Raw genomic sequence first — 12,597 nt, 5'->3', positions numbered from 1 at the left:
CACCACATTGTTCTATAGTTATTGCCCACATATAATCAAGATTTTTTTTCTTACATAGCCAATCAAAGAAAGTGAGCTTAAAATCTGGAGATAGTATGAACTAGAAAAGATGCTATCTGTCTCCTTAACAGAAAACACCCTGATAAGATCCAGAAAAGAAAGTCAAGCCAAGACAGAAGCCCCAAGTGTCCCTGAGGTCAGTACCTATACTGAGACATGGGCAGACCAAGTAAGGAGAAGTGAGCACTTGGAGTCACTGGGTCACTCTGCTCTTTTCTAACTCTTTACTTGTGTGGAAGAAAGGTCAGGTGACTGACTTCTCTGTGGTTCGTGTTTCTTTGTAATTTCTTGGAATATTTGGGGTTAATTTAGTTGTCATTGGGGACCCTTACTGTCAAATGATCCTTTGAATCATCACATTTAGATGATTTGGAGTTATTTCTAATTACACAATTAGGACTTCCAGTGAGGGGCAGAGAAATTCTACTAATAAAACTAACTAGTAAAAGCACAAGCCAAATAGAGGCCAAAACAAAGTGACTGAGATTCTTCTCCATCCACACACCTGGAAACACTCACAATGACTGAACCAGGGGTCCTCACATTCTCTGAGAACCCCTTGGAGTTCTCTGGGAACCCCTGGGAGTTCTCTGGTTATGGCTCCATATGACTGACTGTAACTTCCAGTAATTCAGTAATTATGAGTGCATGTTTTAGAGTCAAACAAACTTTAATATGAATCTTGTTCCTACCTCTTCTGCCTTGGGAAAACAAATAAGTGATTTAAACTATCTAAGTCATCATTTTCTCACATGTAAAAGAGTAGTGATAATACTACTTAATCATACATGTAATACACTTATCTCTGTCCTGGCACATAGTCCTTGCCCAGTAAATGGCAGACATCCTATTCTGCTGACATCCCTGCTGGGAAGAGTTTGAGCTGTGACAAAGAATCCACCTCCCTACAATACTCCCACCCCTCCCGGTCACCACCCTCTTTGAGGGCACATCTATTGGATTAGCCTTTGGTCCACCTATAGCTTTAGGATTAAGTAAACCAGTAGGGTAACACTCTTTTCCCTCTACCTTGAAGGTTTTTTCCTTGACTGTACCCTGATTATTGTATCAATTAACTCATGGGAACTGTTCATTAAATATGCAAATTAAACCAAGCCAAGAGAAATGGCAAACACGAAGAAAAATTTTGGACTAGAAACTCTCCACAGGTTTTCAAAATGAATATAATCTAATATGATAGAATTTAAGAAACAAATACAAGGTCCTTCTTTTGATTCAAAACAAATCTCAAATACATGTGGATCAGACTCAAAGAAAGAAAAAAAATAAAACTTAGATTTTTTATTTGAAACTAAACTCAATTTAATTTATACTGTGATATGTCCTGCCAAAAAAAAAAAATGGGTATAAATACACATAACATGGCCTGTAGCCTCTAATAAGGGGCATGTTCCAGTCAGTGTTGCTTGATTAGGCAGACCACCAGATATGGCACAAAGTGACAGATTTTAGCCTTTTCTCCTTATTTCAAGAATCAAAGGAGATTGTGAGTTCTGTAACATTAAGGTTGTGAGAGCATCAGCTAAATAAACACTTGGTTGGGGCCTTCATTGATAAGAGACTCAAGTATCAGATGGATATTTAGACCAGATACCGTTAAGGTCTCTTTCAACAAGAAGCATCCTTCCAGTAATTTACCATCTCATAGGGCCAAGAATTTTCTTATCAGAACATACATTTGGTCTCTTTATAATTTCTCAAGGAATTGAGCAAATAGATAAAAGAGTCCAAGGTCACAGATGTATATTTGTTTGTTTTGTTATTTTAACAAGCTTCCTTGGGTCTGACTACTCTCATTACCCTATTTGGTTCTTTTTTAAAGAAAATTGCTTTCCAAAAGGAGGTATGACCTGGCTACTCTAGACTCTACAAAAACCTTAATTATCCCCTTCTCTGGGCTTGTGTTCAGCTACCGTTGCCCTTTTGAATGCCTCAACACCCGTCTCTACCAATCCATCACCTCCTTCAAATCTGGCTTCATGCTGGCCTTCTCTAAGAAAACTTCCTAGTTTCATATATTCTTTTAAACTCCTCGAGCACTCTCTGTAGTACACCCACACTTGCTAACATCTCGCCTGCAAATCATTCTCCAGTTTCATGTTTCTGTGACTCTTCAACTGAACTCTAAACTCCTAAAGGGCAGTGAACCTCTGCCAAAAGAGATAAAAAGGAGACAAGCTCTGGATTTTTCTAATGATCACAAACATTGGGCACAAAGCAACCACTGGGGGCCTGAGACCCATCAAATAGCAGTGAAATTTCACTAGGATTAAGGTTAGACGGGGCAGCCCAAGCTTCGGAAGATCAGAGATATTTACATACTGTTCTGAGTAGTTCAACAGTCCTTCCAAATCACCAGGACTACAGAAATAAAAGTTTCATCTAGCCACTAGCTCCAGCTGAACATATCACAGGTTACTTAAAGTGCAATTTATTTTTAATAGAAAAATTGATTCTAGAATGAAACATGAAGTAGCCTTTTTTTTTTTTTTTTTTGGTAGTAGACTAACCTTTTAAAGAATAGCATTCTTGCCCTAGAGAGGAGCATAAAAGTTTAAAAGGTTATTTTCCACATTACACATAACCCGCATCACCTTTCCTATCTCTTTGCTGCATCTACGCTCAGGGTGCCTGTGGCGCTAACTCACTGAAAATATCGTCTCCATTAATGCATGATTTAATTCTCTTTACTAGACAAAGTACACACCCATCTTTCAAAGCAAATTCAAACTTTTGTAATTCATTACCTACTCTGTGAGATGTGACAGAACAGAGTTTTCTCTTCAAAACTCGAATGAGCAAAGCAACTATATTGCTAAAGAGAAGTCTTCTCTAACTCACCCAGAGGAGTTGGTTGCTCCCTGCCATGAGTTTCTATGGCACTTTTAGCTAATTGCTCTCCTTAAACTTACCACGATTGATCATAATTATTTGTTTGTATGTCTGTCTCACCTATTCCAACTGCCAATTCCAAGAAAACAGAAATTCTGTCCTATCCATCTCTTTGTAACCTCTCGTTGTGGGTGTCATGTTGTGCCACCCAGTTCCCTCTCAAGACAAGGCTCCCGTCCCCAGCTGCTAGGATCATTGCCTGCTGTCAGCCCATAGCCTAGTCTCTTTTCTGGAATTTCACAGAACTAACTAGCATTCATTCTCATCCAGTAACTGGTCAATGTGAACATACAATTGAGGCCTCATTGCCTCAATTCAGGAAAATTCTAAGAACTCCTTCACCCCTCTAATCTCTGTGCTATCAGCCACATCCTTATTTGTAACTGCATCAAAGCTCATCTTCTCTTCTTCCCAGTTCTATTCACTCCACTCTCTCATAGATGCTGTTCCTGAGAATCCTGCCTAACAAATTGCCTACACACAAGTCTCTATCTCTGAGTTCCCTAAGGAACCAAATTATGAAACCTCATACCCTAGAACAGTGTCTAGTGCATTGTATGTATTCCATTAATACTTGATAGAAGAATGAATGAATGAATGAATGAATGAATGGATGAATGAAGCACCCAGGAAATTAATAAATAATAACAATTTACATTCTAACATTATACTCTCACTACCCTCCCTGCCCCATCCTCTCTAAGGGTATGATCTTTGATAGCCAATGTACACAAATATTAACTGAGCTTTAAAATAGCAAAAATTATATTTAAGATTATATTATAAATGGGGGAGAGAGACATAGAGAGATAAACTTTTTATGCTTTACTCGAACTAGTAAAAAGATGACACCATTATACTGTGCTAAGTTTTGTATACATAATGTAATACCTAGAGCAACTACTAAAAAAAGCTATACAAAGAGTTGTATTCAAAAACGCTATAGATGTATCAAGATGGAATTCTAAAAATAAACTCACCAGAAGACAAGAAAAAGAAAACAGGGAAACATAAAATAAAATGCCAGATTTAAGCCCTAACATATCAATATTATATTTCATGTAAATCACTTAAATATACCAATTAAAGGACAAACATTAACAAAGTGAATTTTAAAAACATGACTCAACTATATGCTTTCGAGAAGAAAAACACATGGAGTATAACAGTATAAGCAGGTTGAAAATCAAAGGATAGAGAAAATATATTATGCAAATGTTAATCAAAGGAAAGCAGGAATGGCTATAGTAATATTAAATAAAGTAGACTTTGGAACAAAGGAAATTACCAAAGACAGAGAGGAATGTTACATAATGAAAAAAAGGTCACTCCACAAGAAGATAGAGACATCCTAAATGTTTCTGTACAGAGCTGTAAAATAAATAAAGAAAAACTCATAGAACTGAAAAGATATGTAGACACATCTAAACTTATAGTTGGAGACTTTAAAACTCTTCTCTCCTAAATTGATAGAACTAGAGAGAAAGTCAGCAAGAATATAGAAAAAATCAATATCATCACCTACCAAAGGATTTAATCTATATTTATGGAACACTCTATCTAACAACAACAGAATAAACGTCCTTTTCAAGTGCCCATGGAACAGAACAAAGATATACAATGTTCTGGGCCTTAAAAAGAAAATTTTAACAAATTTTAAGAGACTAGAAATTAGATGGAATATGATCTCTAGCATAATGAAATAAACTACAAATTAATGAGGGATAATAAGAAAAATTTCAAACTCTAAAATAAAGTAACACATTTCTAAATAATCCATGGGCTAAAGATGAAGCTCTCAAGGGAAATAAACATACATTAAACTGAAATATATGAAAATACAATGTATTAATATTTATGAGACATAGCCATAGTAGTGGTGAGGGAAATTTATAGCATTCAAATGCATACACAAGAAAGAGGAAAAGTCTCAAATCAGTTATCTAAGCTCTTACCTCCAGTATCTAGAGAAAGAAGAAGAACAAAGTACATGCGAACAAGTAAGAGGAAGAAAATAATACAGGTAAGACAGAAATCAGTGAAATTTAAAATAAAAAGTAAAGAAAATTAATGAAACAGAGCTGTTTCTTTTAAAAGATCAATAAAATTGACAAATCTCTAGCAAGACTGATGAAGAAAAGAGATTGAAGACAAAAATTACCAATATCAGGAATGCAACGGGATATCACTACAGACCCTGCAGGCTTCGAAAGGACAATAAGGCTATACGATGAATAATTCTTCAGATAGAAACTTAGGTGAAGTTGTCAGTTTATTCTAAAACAAACAGAAACAGAAACACAGCTCACCCAATATGAAATAGATCTTTCATGGAAGATTAACACCAATTCTACACAATCTCTTCCATAAAAGAAAAGATGACGGAATACTTCCCAAATCATTTTACAAAGCTAAAATAACTCTCATACCAAATCCAGACAAATGTAGTATAAAATAAGAAAACTATAGACCAATATCCCTCATGAATATAGACTAAAAATTTCTAAGCAAAATATTAGCAAATAAAATTTAGCAATATATAAAAATAATTATAAATCATGACCAATGGAGCTTATTCTAAGGATGCAAATTTAGTTCAATATTTGAAAATCAATCAACATAATCTACTATATTAATAAGCATTAAAAGAAGTTACATGAGAATATCAACTGATGTGGAAAAAGCATTTTACAAAATTAAACACTCTTTAATGGTAAAAATTCTGAAAAAAAAAAAAGAATACAGGAGAACCCCCTCAACTTTTGAAAAGCATCTAATAAAAAATCCATAGCTCACATTATTCCTAACGATGAAAGACTGCATTCTTTTCCCCTGAGATCGGGAACAAGGAAAGGATGTCTGTCTCACTGCTCTAGTTCAACATAGTGTTGGAAGTGCTTACCAGCGCAGTAAAGGCAAGAAAAGGAAATAAAAGGCATTATGTCAGAAAGCAAGAAATAAAACTGTCCTTTTTGCAGTTGACATGATTGTCTTTATAGAAATCTCAAGAAATCTAAAAAAAAATAAATAAAAACCTACTAGAACTAATAAGTTCAGCAGTTTCAGGATACAAAATAAGTATACAAAAAAATCAATTGCACTTCTGTGTACTAGCAGTGAACATTTGGACAACAAAACTGAAACTATAATACCATTTACAATCACTCAAAAAATGATACCTAGGTGTAAATCAAACATACAGGATTTGTATGCTGAAAACTACAAAGCGCTATGGTGGAATGGGGAGTTATTGTTTAATGAGAACGGAGTTTCAGTTTTGCACGATGAAGTGTTCTGGAGAGGGTTGTACAACCATATGAATGTACTTAACACTATTGACCTGTACACTTAAAACTGGTTAAGCTGGTAAATGTTATGTTATGTGTATTTTACCACAATAAAAAAAAAATAACTGAAAAAAAGTAGGAAAGTCACAGACTCTACTAGTGTACTTGAATGTGTTTGATTGAAACTGGGGTACATTTTCAGGCTTTTCCAGAGCTTTGGTGAGCTGCCCCTCAAAACTATCTCACTTCTTTTGCTCTCAAACTATGCTCACCACAACACAGCTACTTCCCGACCCCCCTCCCCCTCCATTGCCTGGACCTTCTTTATTTTTTAGTAAAAATTGTATATATTTAAGATGTACATGATGATTTGTTATACATATATAATGAAATGATTACTAGAGTCAACATAATTAACATTTTATCTCCTCCTACAGTTATCATTTTTTGTGTGTGATGAGAGCACCTGAAACCTATTCTCATGATAAGTTTCTGATTTTCAATATATATTAACTATAATTATCATGCGGTACATTAGATCTCTAGATTTAGTCATCCTATTCATAACTGCAACTTTGTACCCATTAATTATCAACTTCCCATTTCCTCCACCTCCCTGCCCCTGGTAACCACGGTTCTATTCTTCTATGAATTCAACATTTTTAGATTCCACGTATCAGATCAGTTAGTTTTTCTTTCTGTGTCTGGTCTACTTCACTTAGCATAATATCTCCCAGCTTCTTTCATGTTGTCACAAATGGCAGGATCTCCTTGTTTTCTAAGGCTGAATAAGATTCAATTGCAGACACACACACACACACACACACACACACACATACATACGTATATATATATATACATACACACATACATACACATACCATAATTTTTTTTTTTAGGCGAGGTAACTCTTGGTTGACCTCACAGATTGCAAGGACCTTGTCAATTTATAATCCCTTATTTTTTATTTTTTATGCCTACAGCACCTGGTCTTCCTAGGTGGTCTTCCATCCAAGTACTAACCAGGCCTGACCATGCTTAGCTTCCGAGATCAGACGGGATCGGGCTTGTTCAGGGTGGCATGGCCGTAGACTACATACCACGATTTCTTTGTCCATTCATCCATCAATGAGCACTTAAGTTGTTACCATATCTCAGTTATTGTGAATAATATTGCAATGATAATGAAAATCCAGATATCTCTGGAAGATATTGATTTCATTCCCTTTAGGTATATACCCAGAAGAGGGATCGCTGGACCATATGTAGTTCTATTTTAGTTTGTTGTTGTTGTTGTCGTTGTTTGTTTGTTTGTTTTAGTTTTTATAAGAGTTTATTTGCGCCAAACCGACAACATATGCAGGTGAATGAGATCTCAAATGCTCCTCTATTTTAATTTTTTTAGAAAAATTTTTATACCGTGTTCTGTAATAGCTGTGCCATTTACATTCCCTCCAACAGTGTTCAAGGGTTCCCTTTTATCTACATCCTCATCGACACTTGTTATCTTTAATTTTTATTTACTTTTTTAATAGCCATCCTAACAGGTGTGAGGTGCTATTTCATAGTTTTGATTTGCATTTCCCTGATGATTAGTGATGTTAAGAACTTTTTTGTGTACCTGTCAATCATTTGTATGTCTTCTTTGAAAAAAATGTCTATTCAGATCCTTTGCCCTCTTTAAAATCAGATTGTCTTGTCTTTTTTTGCTACTGAGTTTTATGTGTTTCTTATATACTTTGGATATTAACCCCTTATCTGTTATATGGTTTGTAAATACTTTCTCACATCCATAGTTGCCTTTTCATTTTGTGTGTTGATGGTTTCCTTTGCTGTGCAGAAACTTTTCAGTTGCTGTAGTCCCACTTGTTGATTTTCACCATGCAGCTTTCTGATTGTAGCTGGTCCCTCAGGTGAGTTTTCCACAGGAAAGAGAATCTGCCCGTGGACTTGAGTGGTCAAGGCCCCCTGGCAGTTATGAATCTCGCTGTGTATGAACATACTGGCACACTGGTTATGTGCCAGCCTCTTGGGATAGAGCCTGAATTCCCACTGTGCCTGTCCCCTTCTTATTGTCCTGAGAGACAGAGTCTGGAGTTGCCAACTGAAGGCCAGGGCTTGGACTACAGTTGCCGTAAACCCTGTGCTGCTCTCACATTCTCCCTGTGCAGCAAGCCACTCTTGTTTTCTGCCCTTCTCTCCTGGCCTTTTGGCTTTAACCAAGACAATAATGTAGAATATTGGCTCTGTGAGAGCACTGCAACCTACATCTTTATCCTAAAAACACAGAAATCTGCTTTTGAGACAGTAACTCATGGCTCACCTACTTATGATTTGTAAATTCTTTGCCATAGTTATAATTCTTTTTTATTCTGGATTACCTGGCAACTACAATATCTAATATAGACACATGCATATATCATATAGAATAATATATTTCCTTATTTCTGTATCTTTTCCTTGTTTTTATCTATGTCCTGACACATGGAGACTCAGAATCTGATTCTGCTTACCACTGTCAATTAAGACTCTTCATATAATTCTTATCTTTCCAGGTCTGTATATATTACATTAAGTTCAAACCTGGCAAGTCTCCTGCTTGACATCTACTGATATGTAAGTGGCTCACACAGGGACCAATGAGAGAGGTGGGTCTCCTAGTGGCACAGGCATGTAAACCTACCCTCCCCAGTCACTTGTGCCAAGCAGGCACTCTAATGCCAGAGGACCGACTCACCGACCAAGGCCTTCTGGGGCTTTAGAGTTTTCTTACCCAGAAAATAGGATCAACACCACTGCCATCATGAATTATTCAACACCTGCCTGGGCTACTCTTTGGTGAACAGTGAAATAATGGAAACTGACAAAATTGATTTGTGGTAAATTTTTAGTGAAGCCAAGTTCATGGCAAGTGAGCAAGGGCAGGCAGGGCTCAGAGGAACTTGACCACAAGAACGATCAGACCACATTTCCCCTGGGAACATCACCACCTGGCCAACAGCACAGCCAGGCGAGAGGCCCTGCACAAGACTCCTTTTTCTTCCAGGGTTTGAGGAGGATGAATGCTGCCTCCCACTGAAAAATACAGCCACTTAGGCCCACCAAGCCAGCTCCCTAGCCAGAAAGATGGGCGAGAGTCTTATAGCATTTCATGAAGCATTTGAATTGCTAGATAATTAGAAACTCAATAACCAGATCTCTGAACATAATTTTATCCTGCTTAGCAGAGTGCTAAGAAAGAAAGGCTTCAGTTCAGCATATTTTGAATTTTGTATTAGAGCTTCACTAATTAAAATGAAAAAAGTATTAGCACCATGTCTAATCCTTCCATTAATCTTCCTCAACATATATTCTGCTGCCTGTTATTGTATAATCATTAAATGTAAAATATTAAACTAGACATTTGACTTTATTGATCACTTTTTAGACTAAAGATATAGCAGGTAATTATCTGCCAAGACAGATTCATTGATTGGGCTGTCATTGGGAGAGCTGAAATTGATACATAGTTGATTATCACTCTAGTACACTGTTTTCATCAGTTATTTTGTCTCACATGCTTTCTCATCAAGAATTGTGTATTTATAATGAGTATCTATTTAAAAACTCAAAAGGCAAACTTTTACCCTACAGCCAGATAGCTGCGTTTCTGTATAGATCAGAAACATTGTAGTCTAAGTATAGATTTAATTTTATAGACTTGGGCATTTTATTACCATGCAAATTTGGACTAGTATTTTGTCTCTACATCTCAGTTTCTATATTTGAAAATTAATATGAACTCATCTGGATTTTTTTTCTTCCTTACTTATTCCTTTAGCATTTACAATTTGGTTCAGTTTGCTAAAGAGGAGTAAGGCCTTTTCAGTGTTCCAGGCACCATACAAGATGCTGGGATACCTAGATGGGAAAGACAGAGTCCCTGCCTTCAGGAGAGCTTACCATCTAGTGAAGTAGACCATCTTGGATCCAGATAAAGGGAATAGAAGAGTCTGAGGAGGTAGAGGCTGTGTGTGGGCAATAAGCAGCCTCTTGGTTCATTCTGACACAGGGTAAGATGTTTTTAAATTCTGTGTAAACAACAAGGTCAGAGTTACCTACCATATTCTGGGCATGTAGAATGGGATAAGAAAAAGGATAATTTTTAAATGCCATCCTGGGACATGCAAGAAGGCTGTTCTTAATGTTCACCTTTTTCAGAATTTAGCAGCTGACTTCATGGCTGAGCTCTAACACAGACCAGAGTTTCATGGAATTCCTTTCTCGGAATTGAGCTGTAGAGAAGTCCTAATGTAGTGTTTGGACTAACCCCCATTTTGGTTAGATCATAGATATGCAGTTTTGCAATTTATCTTGCTACATGTAGTTCTTTCCATAGTTAATTTTAAATTCTATATAGTCAGGGGCCGTGACTTGCATTTTTCTTTTAAACTCTTTCTTTCCACCCCTTTGTGTTTCTACATTTGGTAGGTACTCAGTGAGTAATGGTAGAAACTTCTTGCAAGGCAGTTAGAGGATAATGACCCACTTGAACAAAACTGTTTCCATGAAGCTGAATTCTAAATTTTAATTAGAACAGTTTTGCCACATGGTAGATGTGCATTAAACTTATTTTAATTTACCTGGAACAAAGAAGCTCAAGTCACCTTCAATAATGGGAGCTTGATGCTGAAGGCATGAATGAATGAAGCTGTAATCAATTTCACTTAAATATCTTTCCAGTGTTGACAAGAAATACAGCATAGTGTCATGGAAACAGGTTTGTACACAGGTTAAGAAACCTAGATTTTGGGCTCAGTGGCCTGATCCTTTCAAATGAAGTGGTTGGACCAGATACTCTGGAAAGATACTGTCACTGAAATTCTACTACTCTATGTTGCCTTAAGTGAAGGAAATCGGTAGCTGTCATTCACAAGGGCAAATAAAAGATAAGGTAATAGAGGCAATTATCCAAAATCACAATTCTAGGAATTCACAGACTACACAAGAGCCTAAATTTCTTCACTGCTATCCAGTCCAACTTCTCTGTGGCTTCTCACTTCACATATTTGGCTAAAGGAAATAAAAGGATTTGCTGTTAACGTGTCATAACTTAGGCTCTAGAAATTACTTTTGAGTGAGCAACAATTACTTTTTGGGACATGGTTACATAGTGTAGTAGTTAGCACTTCTGCTTTACACACAGAAAGTCCTGGGTTCACACTCCAGTGGAGCCACAGTCCATGGTCTATGGCCATACCATCCTGAACAAGCCTGATGTCTGATCTTGGAAACTAAGCAGGGTCGGCCTGGTTAGTACTTGGATGGGAGACCACCTAGGAAGACCAGGTGCTGTAGGCATAAATAAAAAAATTACTTTTGAATTTCCAAGTAAATCTGTAATGTATGTTTTCTGTACCACTACAGAACTGTGGAGACAGTCTTTTGGACTACAACTCCACATATCGTTGGGCAGAGGGTCTCAATATATTTTTTTCTTTTCCTTTTTTATTAAAAAAAAATTTTTAAATCTGATAGAAGCTGAACTCTTTCCCAGAACGGTGATGGAGTTCATAAATAGAACACTTTGTGTACAATTTCAGGATAGGGGGAGAGAGCATAGAGGACCACTCCCAGTTAAGAATTAGAAGGGGCCACTTCCCCTCTAGACATATTTTAGGGCCAGGTTTTGTTCTGCCATGAATACTTTTGTGCTTTAACCTCTCCCCTCTGTCACCTACTACCTGTGTGACCACAGACAAGTTGCTTAAAGTTTCTGAGCTCCTTCGGAAACAGGGATAATAACGTAGACTTGTCGGGAGCTGGTCGGGAGCATTTAGCGTTAAGAGCTAATGTGAATAAAGAACATGGCACTGTGCTTGTTGTAATAGTACCAGGCAATTACTTACTGTTTGTTTTCTTTCTCGTTCTCATTTTTCTCCTTAATTTCAGTCAAACCCAAATAACAATATGCTTTCCTTTTGCAGGGCAGAGTCCTAATTCCTTTTTGTATTGTCCGCACTCCTCTTCACAACTACCTCCAACTTTCTACTCCAACTTACTTTTTGTACTGTTCGATCTTACATAATACACTCGGATTTCTTCCTTTTTGTTAAAAAAATTTCAACTACTTGTAACAGCACCATTGTGCTTCTTTTGCCAAAATAGGGTTCATTTTTAATTCTCCAGATTTGTGACTTCTAAGGTAAAGCCTTAGTCACATTAGCATGACCCAGAATTTCCCATTTTAAATCTTTCCTGGGGCTGAAAATTAATCTTTCCTTAGGCAGTACCTAAAGCGTTTGCGTACCGAGTGATCTAAAGATCAATTAAACACTGACTGAGCTTCAGTAAAGAA

The 12,597-nt window shown here is 36.8% G+C and overlaps 2 pseudogenes; one reads left to right on the top strand and one right to left on the bottom strand.

The window, feature by feature from the left end:
- Positions 1 to 7,234: 7,234 nt before the first annotated feature.
- Positions 7,235 to 7,353, bottom strand: LOC120583499 (uncharacterized; annotated as a pseudogene).
- A 4,132-nt stretch (positions 7,354 to 11,485) lies between these two features.
- Positions 11,486 to 11,600, top strand: LOC120583537 (uncharacterized; annotated as a pseudogene).
- Positions 11,601 to 12,597: the final 997 nt, after the last annotated feature.

Source organism: Pteropus medius, unplaced genomic scaffold (genome assembly GCF_902729225.1).
Source record: "Pteropus medius unplaced genomic scaffold, Ma_sr-lr_union100, whole genome shotgun sequence".
NCBI classification, from domain to species: domain Eukaryota; kingdom Metazoa; phylum Chordata; class Mammalia; order Chiroptera; family Pteropodidae; genus Pteropus; species Pteropus medius.
Note: the sequence above shows the minus strand (reverse complement) of the source record. Positions and strands in the feature narration are given on the sequence as shown.